At 41.9% G+C, this 16317-nt stretch overlaps 1 protein-coding gene across 3 annotated transcripts in view; it reads left to right on the forward strand.

Moving 5' to 3' along the window:
• Positions 1-16317, forward strand: part of nhsa (Nance-Horan syndrome a (congenital cataracts and dental anomalies)) — a 49948-nt gene that overhangs the window by 19953 nt on the left and 13678 nt on the right. The window contains exon 1 of one of the 3 annotated variants that reach the window (XM_088426325.1): positions 15102-15313. The exons of the other annotated variants lie outside the window; for them this stretch is intronic. The gene's annotated coding sequence lies outside the window, so the exon portion shown is untranslated. Of the gene's footprint in view, positions 1-15101; positions 15314-16317 lie in introns of those variants that run through there. 3 annotated transcript variants of the gene reach the window in all.

Genomic DNA, 16317 nt, shown 5'->3' on the forward strand with positions numbered 1-16317 from the left:
GGGGCTCTTGCCAACCAGCATCAAAGCCCCTTGGTGGTGCGTGAGGATATTTTTCACAGATGGAGAGCCAGAAAGCGACTGGCCGTGCGTCGCCTTTGAAAATATGTGTTTGTAACGCGTATTTGTCGCTCGCGGCTGCGCGTGACATCATCGGAATGTCGCGCTTGTTGCCAGTCTCACGTACAGTCCAGACAAAAGCCGGGTAAACACAGAGATTTTTCACGTCTCAAAATTGGACATAACCACAAAAACACCAACAACAATGTCTGTTAGGTGTTCTGGAGGAAAAATGTTATCTCACAGAATTTTACTGTATGGAAACACAATTCCAGCCACTACTTTAGCTTCTATTCTATGTGCCTTATAATGCGGTGCACCGTATATATACAAATGGTTTTAAAAAAGGCCATTCATTAAAGGCGCACATTATAATCCAGTGCGCCTTATAGTGCGGACAATACGGTAAAAATTTAACCGGTGTGTGTTGTGCAAACATACGGCTTGTAATACACAAAGAAGAATTTCACAATTCAGTGCCTCAGTAAGCGGCAGTGATATTCTTTTTTTTTTATTTCACAATAGTCTATGACCTTTTGCATTTATTGTTCGTAGACATCAGTGCGTCATGCAGTTTGCTCGAATCCACAATTTGTAGTTCTGTTTTATGAAGAGAAGGAATTGGTCCAATGACTGGTGTGTGTTTAGACTTCTAAAGAAACAGAAAGTTTAAGTACGTCATGACCGCCGTGTTTACAACCACGGGAATACGGGATTGGGCTTTTGCACGTGGGCACCAACTGAAACCATCCCGCCCCCCAAAAAACATGAAAGCGCTCGGCATTCCCAAATGTTATACTAGCTGGTAACATCTTGAAGAGATTATATACCAGCATCTGGACGTACGTATAAAGTACGATGATAGAGGCAGAACGTTAACATCCGTGCGACAGTCGAGCGGCTTTGAAGTCCACGCTGGATTTATATACAGTCCCCGACATAGAAAACGTAATATTTATTTCAACGATTTATTGTAAAGAACTGTAATTGGCTGAAAACCAATCCGGGGCGGACCTCGTTCAACGTCAAGTCTGTCGTAATAGGACCCAGGGAAAGTCACCCGTGCCCCAAGTCAAAAAGAAATTGCTCAACGTCTGATGATCAATTCCAGATTTGTTTTCACTGTTTTTCTGCGCTAGCACATGGCTAACGTTGGTCACGGTCCTTAACGCAGGTCAGGAAAACATCGGGCAGGATCCGTCGGCCAAATGACCTCAGGCTTTTCGGGGTCGGAGAACTTGGGCAAGCGCGAATGTGACCCCGAGATCCATCCGCAACAGGAAACGACGAGCGTCGTTTTTCTTGTCGGATCTGGCGCCGCTAATGTGACCCTTTGGCACCCGGGCGAGTGACAAGCGGCAAGCCGGCGGGAACTCATTTCCTTGCGTAAACAAAGTACGCCGGGCCCACTGAGGGATGTGTCTGCACCAGCATTACTCATTGTTCACTAATGCGCGCAACGTCAGGCGCAAACACAACGTGTCATTTACAAGCGCGCAAACATAACATGTCAGTCAGACGCCCGATGACAGCCCGGACGAAACGTCAGCGCCGTAGCATCAATGCTCAACAGCACAAAGCTGCGGTTAATTTACAGCATAGATTTGATACCTCTCTCAAATTGTCTTGATTGATTCCGACAAAATGAACACATGCTTGTGTAATAACTAATGAATAATTGTAAAACTGTTGTATTATTACAAGATCTACTCGATACTGATAAGATTTCTTAGGTTATAACAGGTAACGGTCCATGCAATATAAACAGACTACACATAAATACTTTATTACTATTTTCTTCATAGTTTGTGAAGAAAATGTGAGCGGTTAGGAGAAAGCAATCACTGTGACCTAACTACAGGGCGCAATGGTACGGGGTCGGTTGTCATGTTCCTGGGAAAGAAGGAAGCAGTGGTTGCATGGAGTGACAGTGTAAGGACTTGCTCCTACAACCCCTACTATCACAAGTTAATTTTTACGAGTTATATTCGGTGTCTCCCCTAGCCTCCAGGGCAGGATGTGTATCGGATCCCCATAGGCGATCTGTGATGATGCACATCTCTGTCCATTTTCGAAATGCTGCAATATTGACCTGTGCTTAAAATGTCATAACTGCTCGGTATTCAAAATATTGTAGTTAATAACTACTAAACACTTTGCTGTTCTAACTGTGAAACCGGGCATTATAACATAACTACAGACATCTCAAACGATTATCTTCTCAGCGCTTGTGTTATGACATAATTTGAATATATGTTTTTGCGTCGGTGATAACGGCGTGGTACTTATGACGTACTATGTTATCGTGAGTACTAAGAGGTGTGTAATGTAGCGTAACAACAGGTCAGATGTTCCATGTTTTTCCCGCTGCTGCTTATGTCATCTTTAAGTGCATATTGGCCGTGACTCTTGTTATTCTGTAGCATCCAGTCACCTGACCCTTTTAATCTGGGTCGTCGACCCTAATCTGCCGTTCCCACTGTCACTGCTGCTCGCCAGGGACAAAGCATGTGTGCAATCGGACTTCCTCGTTAATATTCCGTCTCGGGCCACGCCCACCCCGCTGACATCTGGCCGGCCGATGTCGCGGACCCACCCTCGGCGTTTTTAGTCCACATGTTCCATTTTTATATTCAATATCGGCTGATAGATTTCGATCAGGGCGTAGGGACGAAGCACACGAGGCCTCGTGTGTTTCTGATCGAGGTAAAATCTCCTGAAGATCAAAAGGCTTTGATAAAGTTCCATTCGGTGGGAGGATTCAGCGGGCGCCGGTCTGTGGTCCTCTCATGTTGGGCGGGGTGGGACCTTTGACCCCTCCCATTGAATGTAAAAGAGGGCTTCTTTTCAACTCATGCTTTGTTCTCTTATGACGGAACACGAGGCTCACTTGACACCAGAAAGTTGGAGAGATTTATGGGGTTGAATTTGAAAAAAAAAAAAAAAAAAATCTGCTAAAAACGATTATTATTGTTGGATCCTGTTGTAAGAAGTCGGGTTTTTCACCCAAACAATATTTGTATAAGTGATTGTGTTCACCCCCATAGTGATTGATCCACCCCCATATTTAACAGTAGTCAAGGTGTTCTTAAATGAAATGCTGCTTTATTAGTTCGATGTTAGCAATATGGAAGCCATTAGTCTTTACTAGCTAGTTTAGCTTCAGGACTGTTAGTTACGTCTACTTTTCACCATTATACAGTATTTATAAACAAGGTATATTATAAATGTTGAATTTACTTACTTAAATGTCAAATTAAAAAAAAAAAAGACTGCCTTCTTTTACACAAAAATAGTGAAGTTTAGAATGTCTTTTTTTTAAAGTTACTTTTAAAGCAATTAATGAGTATGTAGCAAGTAATCAGTAAAATAACTTATTTTTTAAAGCAAGTAATGATTAGAGTATTGAAATCACATTTAAAGTAACAGTAAACTTTTGTAAACAAGTAATTAATTAAAATAACATAACTTTTTAAAATGATGAATAAATAACTTTATTTTTAAAGTATGTGGTCATTTAAGACAAATTACTTTTTAAAGTAACGAGTAAAGTATATGTTACTTTTTAAAGTAAGTAATGAGTAAAGTATATGTTGCTTTTTAAAGCAGGTAATCAGTAAAGTAACTAAGTTACTTTTAAATGATAGTAGTCAGTAATTGCCTTTTTCAAAATAATTTAGCAACAAATGGGCAGCCAGATAAATATAAAACATTTGGCTTTGGAGTAAAAAAAACAAATGATCTGTAACCAAGCTGGCACCAGAAAATTTTCGTGACGTGAAGTTTAACACTTTGCGTTGAAACCAAATGTTGCCACAAAAAAATAAACACTGCTAGCCCATTTCACGCTAGCATCAATAGCCGCCCGACCGACGTGGCTTCAAACCCTCATTTAAATCTCAAGACGTTTTTGAATTCTGCGGTTCTAAACGTCAGCAGTGTGAAATTTGGGAATGGAAAACTAACAAACAAAAAAAAAAAAACCCTCATAGTTTTTTACCGTGGCGGTACCAGCTGTGTCAAAGGTGATTTTGCCACACCAGGATCAAAGTGTGAATTTGACGCTCCCTCAAGTGTTTGACACGTCACGGCGTGTAATGGCGTGACTGCGCCCTTGCCATGTCTCTGCGTGAAAGCGCACGCCGTGGCGTGGACATCCCATAAACACCATCCATTTACCAACAAATTGTGGGTGTAATCACAGCCAGATTGCGGTGAGAGCGGTGCTACTTTCCTGACAACCTGTCTTGAGTTAAATCTGCCTGCTAGCATGCGGGAGAGAAGCTTCCGGAAAGATGGAAACTCTGGTCCGGACTATTTTTTAGTGTTGATAAAAGTGTGTATTTGTGTATGTGTGTGTGTGTCCTCTTATATGGACGCAAACATAACTAGCTTCCACCAGCCTGTTTATTTAACAAATTATGTCCCTAAATGGAGAAGGCCAATGAAAAGGGGGGAGACAATGAAATCCCCCTCCCACCAGCCCCCTTCCTCGCACAAAGGCGTGGCACGCCATTGGCCGACAGGCCACGCACTTGCGTCCAATTACATCCTACCTTCTCAAGAGTGTTTTCATTTAAACTCAGAATAACGATTTTTAAAATAAGCAATCACGCCGGGTTTAGCCAATCGGACGGCGGCGTGTTTTTCCCCCGAAAAGGTGACGGCACGTGAATTATCTTATGTAACACCAACATCTCAGGGAGAAAGAGAGCGATGACTTCACGGGCTCTCGGCAGAGCGTGGCCGTCTCCCCGCTGGGGTATTTTCTTCTTGGAAGTTGTAGCGGTGCGTGAAACTTGAGAGCGGTGGGGGCGGGCCAGCAATGGGGGGGGGGGGGGGGGGGGGGGGGGGTAAAATGTCCTAATTGATTAACATAACGCTCCTTGTTTGCCTTGTAACTTCATCTTCTTTACAAGTTCAAAGGCAACCGTGAGAGAACGTTTCATGTCCACATACAAAAGGCCTAAAAGCCCCTTTAACGCCGACTGCCATTTTCTAGGTTATTTCTCAGTGCTTTTTGTCCGCGTGAAAGGTAGCGCCTTGCACTTAGGTTTGGAAGTTGACAATTTCATGCATATGTCCCCTTCCATTGTTTTGTTTGACAGACAAATTTTGCAAACGCTTTAACCCCTTTCACACATCTTGTCAATGGCTTTTTTCATTGTTCTATATGAAAAGTTACTTTTAAGACATAGCAACACAGAATGACATCCTGTAAAGTTCCAGATTCCCGGTTGAAAATGGTGGTATGATGACTGCGTGAAAGGGGATATGGTGTGCTGCTGTGTGAAACATGACCTGCTTTGCTGAGCTCTGTATAAAAGTTGCATATAAATGTTACATCTCTGACGCGGCAGTTTTGCTGGAGATTTGCTTCGCTGTGTTTGTGCGAAAGGCAGCAGCCAACGAATGCCCATTTTGGTAAAAACAGCACAAAAGGGGCTAAAGGTTGGACGAGGGCCTATTTTATGTCCGTAATTTCTCCAGCGCAAACGCTGCCCGTCGTTTGAAGACTCTGAGAAAGTAATGAAGAAATTCCACTCTGTGATCCCTCGGCAAACGCTCGCTTGGCCAAAGCCCCCCCTTTGGCGTTCCCCCACCCTAATGCCTGAAGGCACACAGAGCCTTGGCTCTAAAGGGGGCGTGTCCCTCTAGGGTGAGCCAGAAGGGATGTCCATATTTGGTCAGAAGGCCCCTGATGATGGACAGAACGGCGCTAACTGAAAAGTAAACAACCGTGGGAGATTCATATGCCCAACCTTGGACAAAACATATGATTAGCGTTAGCGTTAGCAACAGAATACCACTACATCAAATACGTTCATTGGCTAGCTTCCCGCCCTCATATCTTGAAGGTCTTTCGGTGGTTTTCCGACGGGTCCGCGACTCCCGCAGGTGCTTCGAGCGAGTGCGCTCGGTTTGTTATGATAACGTCTTCCTGAAACCGAGCCATTGTTTAGCATGCGCGCCAGTAGACGGGAAATATATTGAAGGCTTTCCACTCGGGAGACTCCGGAACGGCTGATAACTGCTCGCTCTAGCTCAGGGGCCGTTTATTATCTTGCACCAATGGGATTTATTTGAGAAACGTTGCCGTCCGTGGGATTTCTCCCCGGTGAGAACGCCGCATCTGCTCAATTCGGGGGGACTGAAAGCTCTTTATTTAACGCCGCAATTTGACATTTTCTAGAAAACGAGAGACTGACGCCGAGGATACGTTGAGTCAGGGGCGTCAAACTCATTTAAACTTGGAGGAAAATCCATTTCCAAGTGGGTCGGACCAATATATGAGTATAACTTTAAAACAACAACTTTATACTTTACAAAATCATCTCACGGGCCGGAATCGGGCTGCGGGCCGTATGTTTGACACCCCTGCACCAAACAATATCCAAGCAATTAATGTGAATTACTGTAGGCAGGCAACGCACACAAAAAAACTACAAAAACGAATTAAATACTGTAACTCCAGTCCTGGAGGGCCGGTATCCTACATGTTTTCAAACCTGTTCCCTCCAAAACACCTGATTCAAATGATTGGGATCATTTTGAAGCTCCCGCGGAGCTTGCTAATGAGCTAATTATTTGAATCAGGTGCGTTGGGGAAAGAAAACCGGAAAACATGCAGGATGCCGGCCCTCCAGGACTGGAGTTCCACACCTATGCTGTAGACTTAAACCCCAAACTGAACTCCAAAATTGTACTTGCCTGTCTACAAAAAAAAAACACACACACGTATATAGAGGTGGAGCAATAAATGTGAAAATTCTGACTGAGCTGATTTTCCGTGATAAAGCGTCGATGTTATCTTTAAGGCGAAGTCACATGATCCGTTTGGGGCTTGATTGACAGCGATACGGGGCTGGATCGATTCCTTTTTAATCATGTTTGCACATTTGCGCAGCGCGGACGTGTTTTCTTGCGTCACCCAGGTTGACTTTGGCGCCGATTTGTGACCCCATCCGTCTTTGCTGTTTGTTTTTTCTCCGTGTCCCACATCTTGTTCTCGGTTTGAGTCCATTCTTTTTACGCCTCGCCCCAAGACTGAGCGCTTGAACTGAATCCAATGGGGTTGGAGGTTTTTTTTTTTTTTTTTTTTTCCCCCCCCCAGATATTATGGCTCGGCTTTGGTTTTAAGGTCACAATTTGGTTCAGTCAGAAAAAGGAAAAAGGAAAGAAAGTGCAAAATCGAAATCTGTTTAGTTTTATTTGACATATTTGGTCTCATCTTTAATTTTTTTTTTCTTCTCTTTACTAAAGTGCTACTAAAGTTGAGTCTTCTTTTTAGGAACGCACATCAGTATATTTTCTGCTTTTTCAGAACGTAAAAATCAGTCAAAGTTTGTCTTTGTGTTGAGAAAGTACAATATCAGTAGTTTGTCTTCTTTTTAGTAAAGTAAAATAGCAATAGTTTGTCTTCGTTTCCACAACGTGTAATTGCCATTTGTTTAAAAGCACAACATAATTAGTTTTTCTTTTCAAAAAGTGAAAGTCAATCAGTTAGATTTTCTTCGTTTTAGGAAAGTACAATATTAGTTGGGTGTCTTCTTTTTAGTAAAGTACATACAATACCAGTAATTTTTCTTCTTTTACACAACGTGTAATAATCATTCGTCTAAAAGTGCACCATAGATATTTTTTTCAGAAAGAGAAATGTTATTTTGTCTGCATTTTAGGAAAATACAATATCAGTAGCTGTTCTTCTTTTTCACAAAGTGTGACATCCCTCTATTGTCTTTTTCCAAATAGTTTAGTTTTGTTTCTTCTTTTGAGGAAAGTGTGTTGTCAATATATTGCCTTCTTTTGAGGAAAATGCAACATCAGAAGTTTTGTCTTCTCTTTGACAAAGTTCCTCAAGAAAGCTGCCGTAATTTGTCTTTTCGGTCATTCTTCCTTTTCATAAAGTTCTTTAGTACTTCAGTATTTCGGTTTCTTTTCAAGTTGTCAATATTTTGCCTTCTTTTGAGGAAAATGCAACATCAGAAATGTTGTCTTCTTTTTGGCAAAGTTCCTCCAGAAAGCTGCCATAATTTGTCTTTTCTTATAATTTGTCATTCTTCTTTTTCATCAAGTTCTTTAGTACTTCAGTATTGCGGTTTCTTTTGAAGAAAATGCCTTGTCAATATTTTGCCTTCTTTTGAGGAAAATGCAACATCAGAAGTTTTGTCTTCTCTTTGGCAAAGTTCCTCAAGAAAGCTGCCATAATTTGTCCTTTCGGTCATTCTTCTTTTTCATAAAGTTCTTTAGTACTTCAGTATTTCGATTTCTTTTCAAGTCGTCAATATTTTGCCTTCTTTTGAGGAAAATGCAACATCAGAAATTTTGTCTTCTTTTTGGCAAAGTTCCTCCAGAAAGCTGCCGTAATTTGTCTTTTCGGTCATTCTTCTTTTTCGTAAAGTTCTTTAGTACTTCAGTATTTTGGTTTCTTTTGAAGAAAATGCGTTGTCAATATTTTGCCTTCTTTTGAGGAAAATGCAACATCAGAAATTTTGTCTTCTTTTTGGGAAAGTTCCTCCAGAAAGCTGCCATAATTTGTCTTTTCTTATAATTTGTCATTCTTCTTTTTCATCAAGTTCTTTCGTACTTCAGTATTTCGGTTTCTTTTGAAGAAAATGCGACATTAATAATACACCTTATGAGGAACAAAATAATGCTTTTGCTGCACTGTGTTTATTAAAAAGTAAATGTGTATAGAAAACTATTGAGTTTGCACTTTTCTAAAAAGAAGACAAACTCACACAATTTCTAGATCGTTTTGGCATCAATCTTATTGTCTACATTGATTATTAGAGATCAAATCGTCAAAAATGGGAGTTGTATTCAAAACAATCCCGTTCCTGTTTACACTAAACTTTTATGTTTAGTATTTTGTTGCCTCAGCGGGCGAAAAATAGACCAGGATGCAATGTGGTCATTTTCACTCGTATGTGAGTAGTCGCGGGTGGCACGACTCCCGAATTTCTGGCGCTGGCACGCCGGCGACACCCATCATTACGCCGACATTCCAGGAAATCGTCGGGGGCAGGAATAGCAAGCGCTCGGACCACACGCCGGGCCGGCCTTCTCCCTTTTCCTCCGTTCGCTCCTCGGGGACCGAGACAAGCGAGAAAAAATCCAGAGCGTGTCAGAGATTAGCTCGAGTGTGATGATTTGGGTCGCCGCTCTCAAGATAGGAGATAAGACAATCTTTCCAAACGGCTTTCGCCGCTTTCGGCGGGAACCTGTCGGAAAAGAGGCTCAAATTTTAATCGTTTTCTAAAAAAAAAATTAAAAAAAAGTTCGTAAATTCCTTATTTTGAACAGAAACGATTATAATCAGTCTGCTTTCACAAACCACGAGTTTTCATTTTTGGGGAATAAAAAAAAAAATTGCTTTACCTCACCATTACAGTTAGAAATGTATTTTTTCCAATTCTGTGTTTCTGTTTTGAAATTCTTTGTATGCTCCATTTATGAAGCAATTTCTATGGGGGCAAGGCGCAAAAACAGCAAGTTTTTGTAAACCAAAGCGCAACTTTTATCAAATAAATCCACAAACTGTTTTTAAATCGACAAAACACTATATTTTAAGGTTTTTGGTTGCAATTTAACTAATTATATTTGTTTGAACTATAGTATAATTGGCATTGATCTAAACCACAGGTGTGGAACTCCAGTCCTCGAGGGCCGGTATCCTACATGTTTTCAAACCCTTTCCCTCAAAAACACCTGATTCAAATGATTGGGATAATTTCGAAGCTCCTGCAGAGCTTGCTAATGAGCTACTTATTTGAATCAGGTGCGTTGGGGAAAGAAAACCGAAAAACACGCAGGATGCCGGCCCTCGAGGACTGGAGTTCCACACCTATGATAAACAGTCTTTTAACGTAAACAAAATGTATTTTTTCCCATTCTTCTGATCGTACTTTCCACAAATCATCACAATCATGGTTAAAGCAAGCCCTGCCACTACTGTAGCTTCTATTCTATGCGCTCTATAATGCGGCGCACCCTAAACATGAACATTTTTAAAATGGGCCATTCGTTTAAGGTACGTCTCATGATGCGCCTTATAGTGCAGGAAATACGGCATGAGCGTCCTAGAAGTTCATACCGAATATGAAGTCATGCAGACGATATTCTGCCTGCCGGTATCAGATCGTTATCGGTATCGTATTCTAAGTGAAAAAGTTGTATCTAGCGAGAAGGTCTACAAAAAGCAAGCGTCTGTATGTTGGCGTCCAAACAGTGTATCCTCGGACACTTTTTGAGACATTTTCCCATCATGCCATGGGATATTTGCGCAGCTGAAGATGACTTTCCCACAAGCGGGTCACTGGCCGTGTCCCGGGCCTGACCGCCACCGGTTTCATTTATAGCCGCTCATGCTAAAGTTTACTCGTCATTGTGTATCTGCGAACCGCAGCGGCAGCGTGCTCGCTCGCCGTCTGCATTTTTTTTTTTTTTTTTTCCACTGGCTTTCACGCTCCGTCTGCTGGCCCGGGAAAAACCGGAGGCAGACGTTTATATAAGGCCATCTTCTCCGTCTCTCCACCTTGTTGAGCATCATTCAAGTTTTCTGTAGTCTCCGTTAGCCGAGTGAATGAGCCGCGTTTTTTTTCTTGATTCCATAAGGGGTTCTTCCAGAACTGGAGGACATTTTGCTTGAGAAGTTCTTGAAAAGTAAACCTTGACTGTCTGATTTTCTGCTACATTTTCATCGGGAATAGGTCATTAACTATCATATGCAAATCTGTGCTAATGCTAGCTTTTTCTCAAAAGAAACGGTTTAGCTAGCTCTTACTGAAATTGGACAAACTTACCAAAAAATTCAAAATAAATCCAGTTTTAAAATTACTGTTACTGTTTTGTTGTTCATTTTTGCGAAAAAGGCGTGTCTTACATTTGGAGAATTACGGTAATCTACATACACAATACTTTCTTCTTCCTTTTTTTTAAAAATAAAATTAACTCAAGCTAAGTTGCAAAGAAAATGAAAAACAGCTGCTTCGAGCGAGGCGAGGCGTTCAATGACCGCTCACAATATTGGAAAAGAGAAGAGTTTCCAAAAATTGAGATTCATTCTGTTTTGCTATTATATCGTTGCCAATGTTTTGGTGCGTCCTATACACGTTAGCATAGAAAATACCGGAATTGTACCCCCAAACTAAGTGTGCATTCTGTATTAGGGGAATTACGGTATTTGAAATTTGATGGGTCGACGTAAAATGTCCTCCACGTCTCGAATGCCCCACGACCACTCTTTTTCTAAACGGCGAATCGGATCGGACCCGGCCTTGCCTTCAATAGCTGCTATCTGAAATTCAGGCTGATTCAAGTGACTTTCCCCGCAGGTGTTGATTTCGCTAAGTCCGGAAATGAAAGCTGCCTGTCTGCACGGCTGAACAAAGAGCAAAGCGCGGCCCGATCGGGCGGAGTTTAGTGCGGCCTGTTTATCCCCGCGCACCTCCCCGAACGGCCTCACCCTGCCTTCACCTGGAGCTTTGATGTGGGCGGCCTGACCTCTGCCTCTGCCTGCAATGCGATGCTGGGAACGGGGGGGGGGGGGGGTGGACCGCAAAGCTGTAATCAAGCAGCACTTAGCTTCCTGACCGGCTCAAGGCAAGCTACTTCATCACCTGCCTGACAACAGTCAAGTGATTCTGCTTGAACTTGCTTTTTTTTTCTTCCAGGGGGCGTGGCGTGGTAGCTCAAACACATTATTCATCTTGTCACTAGCCACCGAATGACCAAATCAATTCAAAAGACCTACTCGTTCAATAACCTAGTCCAAAAAATGAACAATTACGTTTTTTTTCCACACTTTAAACCGTACCGGATTATAAGGTGCACCTTCAGTGAATGGCCTATTTTCAAATTGATTTCAGATATATGGCACACTGTATTGTAAGGCGCATAGAATAGAAGCTACCGTAGTGGCTTGGCTTGCGTCATGCATCCACTAGATGGAGCTCCACTGGCAACAAAACAATCAGATAAGTCAGTCAAAAATTTCAATCAGAAATCAAGAATGAAGATGATTAGCTAGCCAACAGTGAGGCGTTAGCTGCCTAAATGTTTTTGTTTTTAGAACGTGTTAGCCTTAAACATATTTTCATTGCTAGGACGGCAATAGCCAGCCAACAGTGCGTCAGCTGACTAAATGTTCCCATTGCTAGCAAGGCATTAAATGAACAAATATTTCCATTGCTAGCATTCCGTTAGCTAGCCAACAGTGAGGCATTAGCTGCCTGCATGTTTTTGTTTCTAGAATGGTGTTAGCCTTAGAAATATTAACATTGCTAGAACGGTGTTAGCCAACCATCAGTGAGGTGACAGCTGGCTAAATGTTCCTGTCGCTAGCACGGCATTAGCTAGCCAAATGTTCTCATTGCTATGATGGAGTTAGCCACGGTCAAGCGTTAGCTTGCTAAGTATTCCCATAACTCCTTCCACAGCCTCTGTTCAGGCATTTTTTTTTCCATGTTCACTCTTAATTCTGTTTAGTTTACATAACTTAATATTTTAATAAAATGTTGACATGCTCTAGTTTCAAATTGTGACCGTAATTGAGAACAATCCAAGCAGAAATAAAAGGGAAATAACTCAGGACTAGCTGCCATTGTAAACTGGATTTTTCTCAAAATTTTACCCACTATGAATAATTGTGATTTTTTTGTTCAAAAATGTGTCCAAGCCCATTTCCAAAACTCCTCATGACGCTTGAGAAAAATGTTGTGACGCCGGTTTATGCAGCTGCTTCATATTAGGCCACCACGCCGTCCCCGCGGCGACGGAAACCTCAACCTCGCCGTTCACGTTCCCTTGGGCCGCTTTTATTTGTGGAGATTTGGTAAGAAGCGCTTCACGGATATGTCAAACGAGCTTTGAAATCTGTGACACGTTTGGAAACATTTCCTTTGCGGGGCTGACATTCCTTTCCTTGAGTGTGCGCGAGGCGGAATGTGTGTGTTTAACACATTCGCGCGGCTTTCCCGTTCGCTCGCAAACAAGAAGTCTGCGGCCGCCGCAAGTGGAAACACGTTTGCCTTGTTGTGGATTTGATTAGTACGCCGTAGACGCACGTGCGGAGGGCCGCGTAGAATTTATTTCTTTACATGCAGTAGCAACTACATCAATACGGGTGAGGAAATTTAGAAAACAACCAGTCTCAGGTTTTGCTTTTTGTTTTGTTTTTTTATACAAGAATATCATCATCACCAAGCTCCGCCTACTGGCTTTACAATTTGAGGATACCTGCTTCTGGTTGGCAATTCCAGCATTTCAGAACTTGCAGAACCTGTAATTTGGGCCACATTTTTGTTACAGGCTAAAAATGATGTCATTTAGCGCAAACGTATTGATGTCGAACGTCAAAACGTGTCAAATTTATAAGAATGATGTATGTATACTGTGTACACAGTATGTACTCGTATCCATTTGAAAAGAGTGAAAACGAACGTCCCCTAAGCTATATACATACATGTCGACAAATAGGGATTCGCGATGTCACAAACCGACGCCTGATTGCTGAGTAGTCACTGATACTGATACCAATTACCGATACCGGGGTCACGCGGGCCGTTGGGATTTGGGGAAAAATGTAGGGATTAACCCAAATGAGGATTGGTTACTCACGCTCAACGATTATTTTTGGGCCAATGGTAAGCCTCCCCTCACACCATCGATGATTACATTTTGGCAGCCATTATCCGCTTGCCAAAGCCGAAAAAAACCATGATCAGTTTTTTTTTTTTTCCAGGTTCCTCTTCCCAGAACACCTGATTCAAATCATTAGCTCCGCAGGAGCTTGAAAATGATCCTAATCATTTGAACCAGGTGTGTTTGGAAAAGAAACATCCAAAACGTGCAGAATACCAGCCCTCCAGGACTGGACTTTGAACTGTACGATATATAAAAACCAGCTGACTCCAATTGGCTGTTAATGTCTCTCTCCCACCCGTCGCCTCCCACAGGAAACTGCAAAGTCTTGTAAATGGAGTGCCTCAGGGCTCATATATTGTCCCCCTCATTCTCTCAGTTAACTAGCCTGCAGTCGTGTTCACTGCCGCCTTAGCGGGGAAATTTGTGGTCCGTTGCGGCCACCAATCATCTACTAAAGCCGCGGGAAGGCCTTAGCATAACTTCACGCGCACGCCGACGACCCCGACGGAATCGTAAATATTTGCGCCATGCCTTATACTCCACAGATGTAAACTGAGGTCTGTTAGTAGGAGAAAGATCTACACTGGGTTTTTTAATGGGATATTTTCAAACATCTGAGCAATAAGTCAAATTGATTCTAGTCTTTCTTCATTTAAAATAAAAAAGAAATAAGAAAAAAAGAGTTTGAAAATTAACAAAATCGTAAAATTGAGGTTTTGCTCAAATCAATGGCAGAATGCAGAACAACTTGTGAGGTTTAAACAAGTGACGTTGAGAACGGATGTGTTCATATCTGTAAATTATAGATATTTTGCAGTAAAGTGTGTTTGAGATTTCCCACATTGTGAGGGGTCGATGAACGCAGCACCAGTGTAACGTTGAATCTACTCCAAGCAGTTGTTTTTCCTTTTCCTCGCGACGCAGCTGGAGTTCATTTTACCATAAAAACAGATGTGTTCCACCAAATTTATGATTGTATGTGTTGATGCCAAAAAGACCAAAAATAATAAATGAAGCAAATGGAATATCTTTCCCTGTTCTCTAACCAATGTACTCTCAATTGAATCAGATGGAGACATCACATACTCTTTTTTAGTAATATTCCTGCGTGTGAACGAGGATCGACTCGGACGTTGGTTCAGTCTGCTTGCTTCTTGCGTTGAAAATAATGCTGTAAGAGAAAAAAAAACGGTGTCCTTTATTTGGGGAATTACAGTATTTTTATGCATTAATTGACAAGAATAATTGACAGATTAAACCAGATTTGGACTATCCTATTTTTAGTGTTTATGCTATGTTGTTTTTCATATCTTTTCACACGCGTTTGCCCATTTTCAAAATAGCAATCAAACATGAAGTGGAATGAGAAATGAGAGTTTTCAAGGCGGGATGTAGAGCGTGGATTCCGGACTGGGTCAACATCATCGGGCTGCGAGCGGATTAGCGGGCCAGCAGGGTATTATTGTTCTGATTCCGCCGGTCTCCGCCAAGACTCCGCCAAGACTTTCGCTAGCCAGCGCTGCCACACTTCGGGGGGGAAATAGGAAAAAAAAGGAAGGAAATTGGGATTAATATCTTAAACGTTTGATCCGTTTGCGCCTCGGTTCAGGTGAGTCATTCGTCGTCGTTTGCGGCGTTGACGTTTTAAGCGCGTATCCGTGAAGCTTCCGACTTTATTTCAATTACTTAAGAGCTGGGCTCCATTCTGGCAAAGTTTTAATAGCTCCTCATTCATTGTCATTTAGTGTAAATAGAATTTAATATGTGCTATTTTCAGACTATTTTCAGTAAAATAAATACTGAATAAAAAAAAAAAATATATATATATATATATATATATATATATATATATATATATATATATATATATATATATATATATATATATATACTGTTTTGCTTTAGAGTTTGAGATCAGCATTGTTTTTGAGTAGAAGAAAACGACAAGGAGCTGATTTTTTTTCTAATAAACAGAAAAAAACATATTTCCTGTTGTATAAATAAAATCTTTGTTTTGATAGCTTTGGTATTTATTTCCTCCTGAGACATTTGTGTCCACCTTTGTGTCCATTTTGTCTCAGCAAAGTTAATTACATCACACCCAAACGCGAGACATGATAGGAAAGCCGAGGATGTCCTCTATTGAGGACACTAGGGTTTAGTAGGCTAGCTCCAAAGAATCAGAAGATGAAGACCGAAATCAAATGTCCACTACAGTGGACACAGGGATAAGATGGAGGACAGGGACGCGGACCACGATATTCTGTGGTCTTGAAAGTTGATTTTGGTTTTGGTGTCTGTATGGTGATCGGTCAGGTTGGAATGAAAACCTTGGTGGTCCTCCGAGCGCCGTTTGGATTAACTCCTGTAAACAGATTATGGCGGGTGAGGTCGGGGGGCGGAGCCGCAGCAGATGTTGCATTGTCAGGCTTGGGGGAGGTCACCGTGGAAAACCGGGGATGGGGGTGCGCCGGAGTTGAAAACCAGACTCTGACTTGTGAGGTAATTGCGACCTAGGTACCTCCCATATTTTTTTTTTTTTGGAGACTGCATCCCATTGCGTGTTGGCGCCGAGAGCGCCTTGTTTTTTTCCCATGCCGCCGGTGTGTGACG

Source organism: Hippichthys cyanospilos, chromosome 10 (assembly GCF_059441005.1).
Source record: "Hippichthys cyanospilos isolate Australia breed blue-spotted pipefish chromosome 10, RoL_Hcya_1.0, whole genome shotgun sequence".
NCBI lineage: Eukaryota > Metazoa > Chordata > Actinopteri > Syngnathiformes > Syngnathidae > Hippichthys > Hippichthys cyanospilos.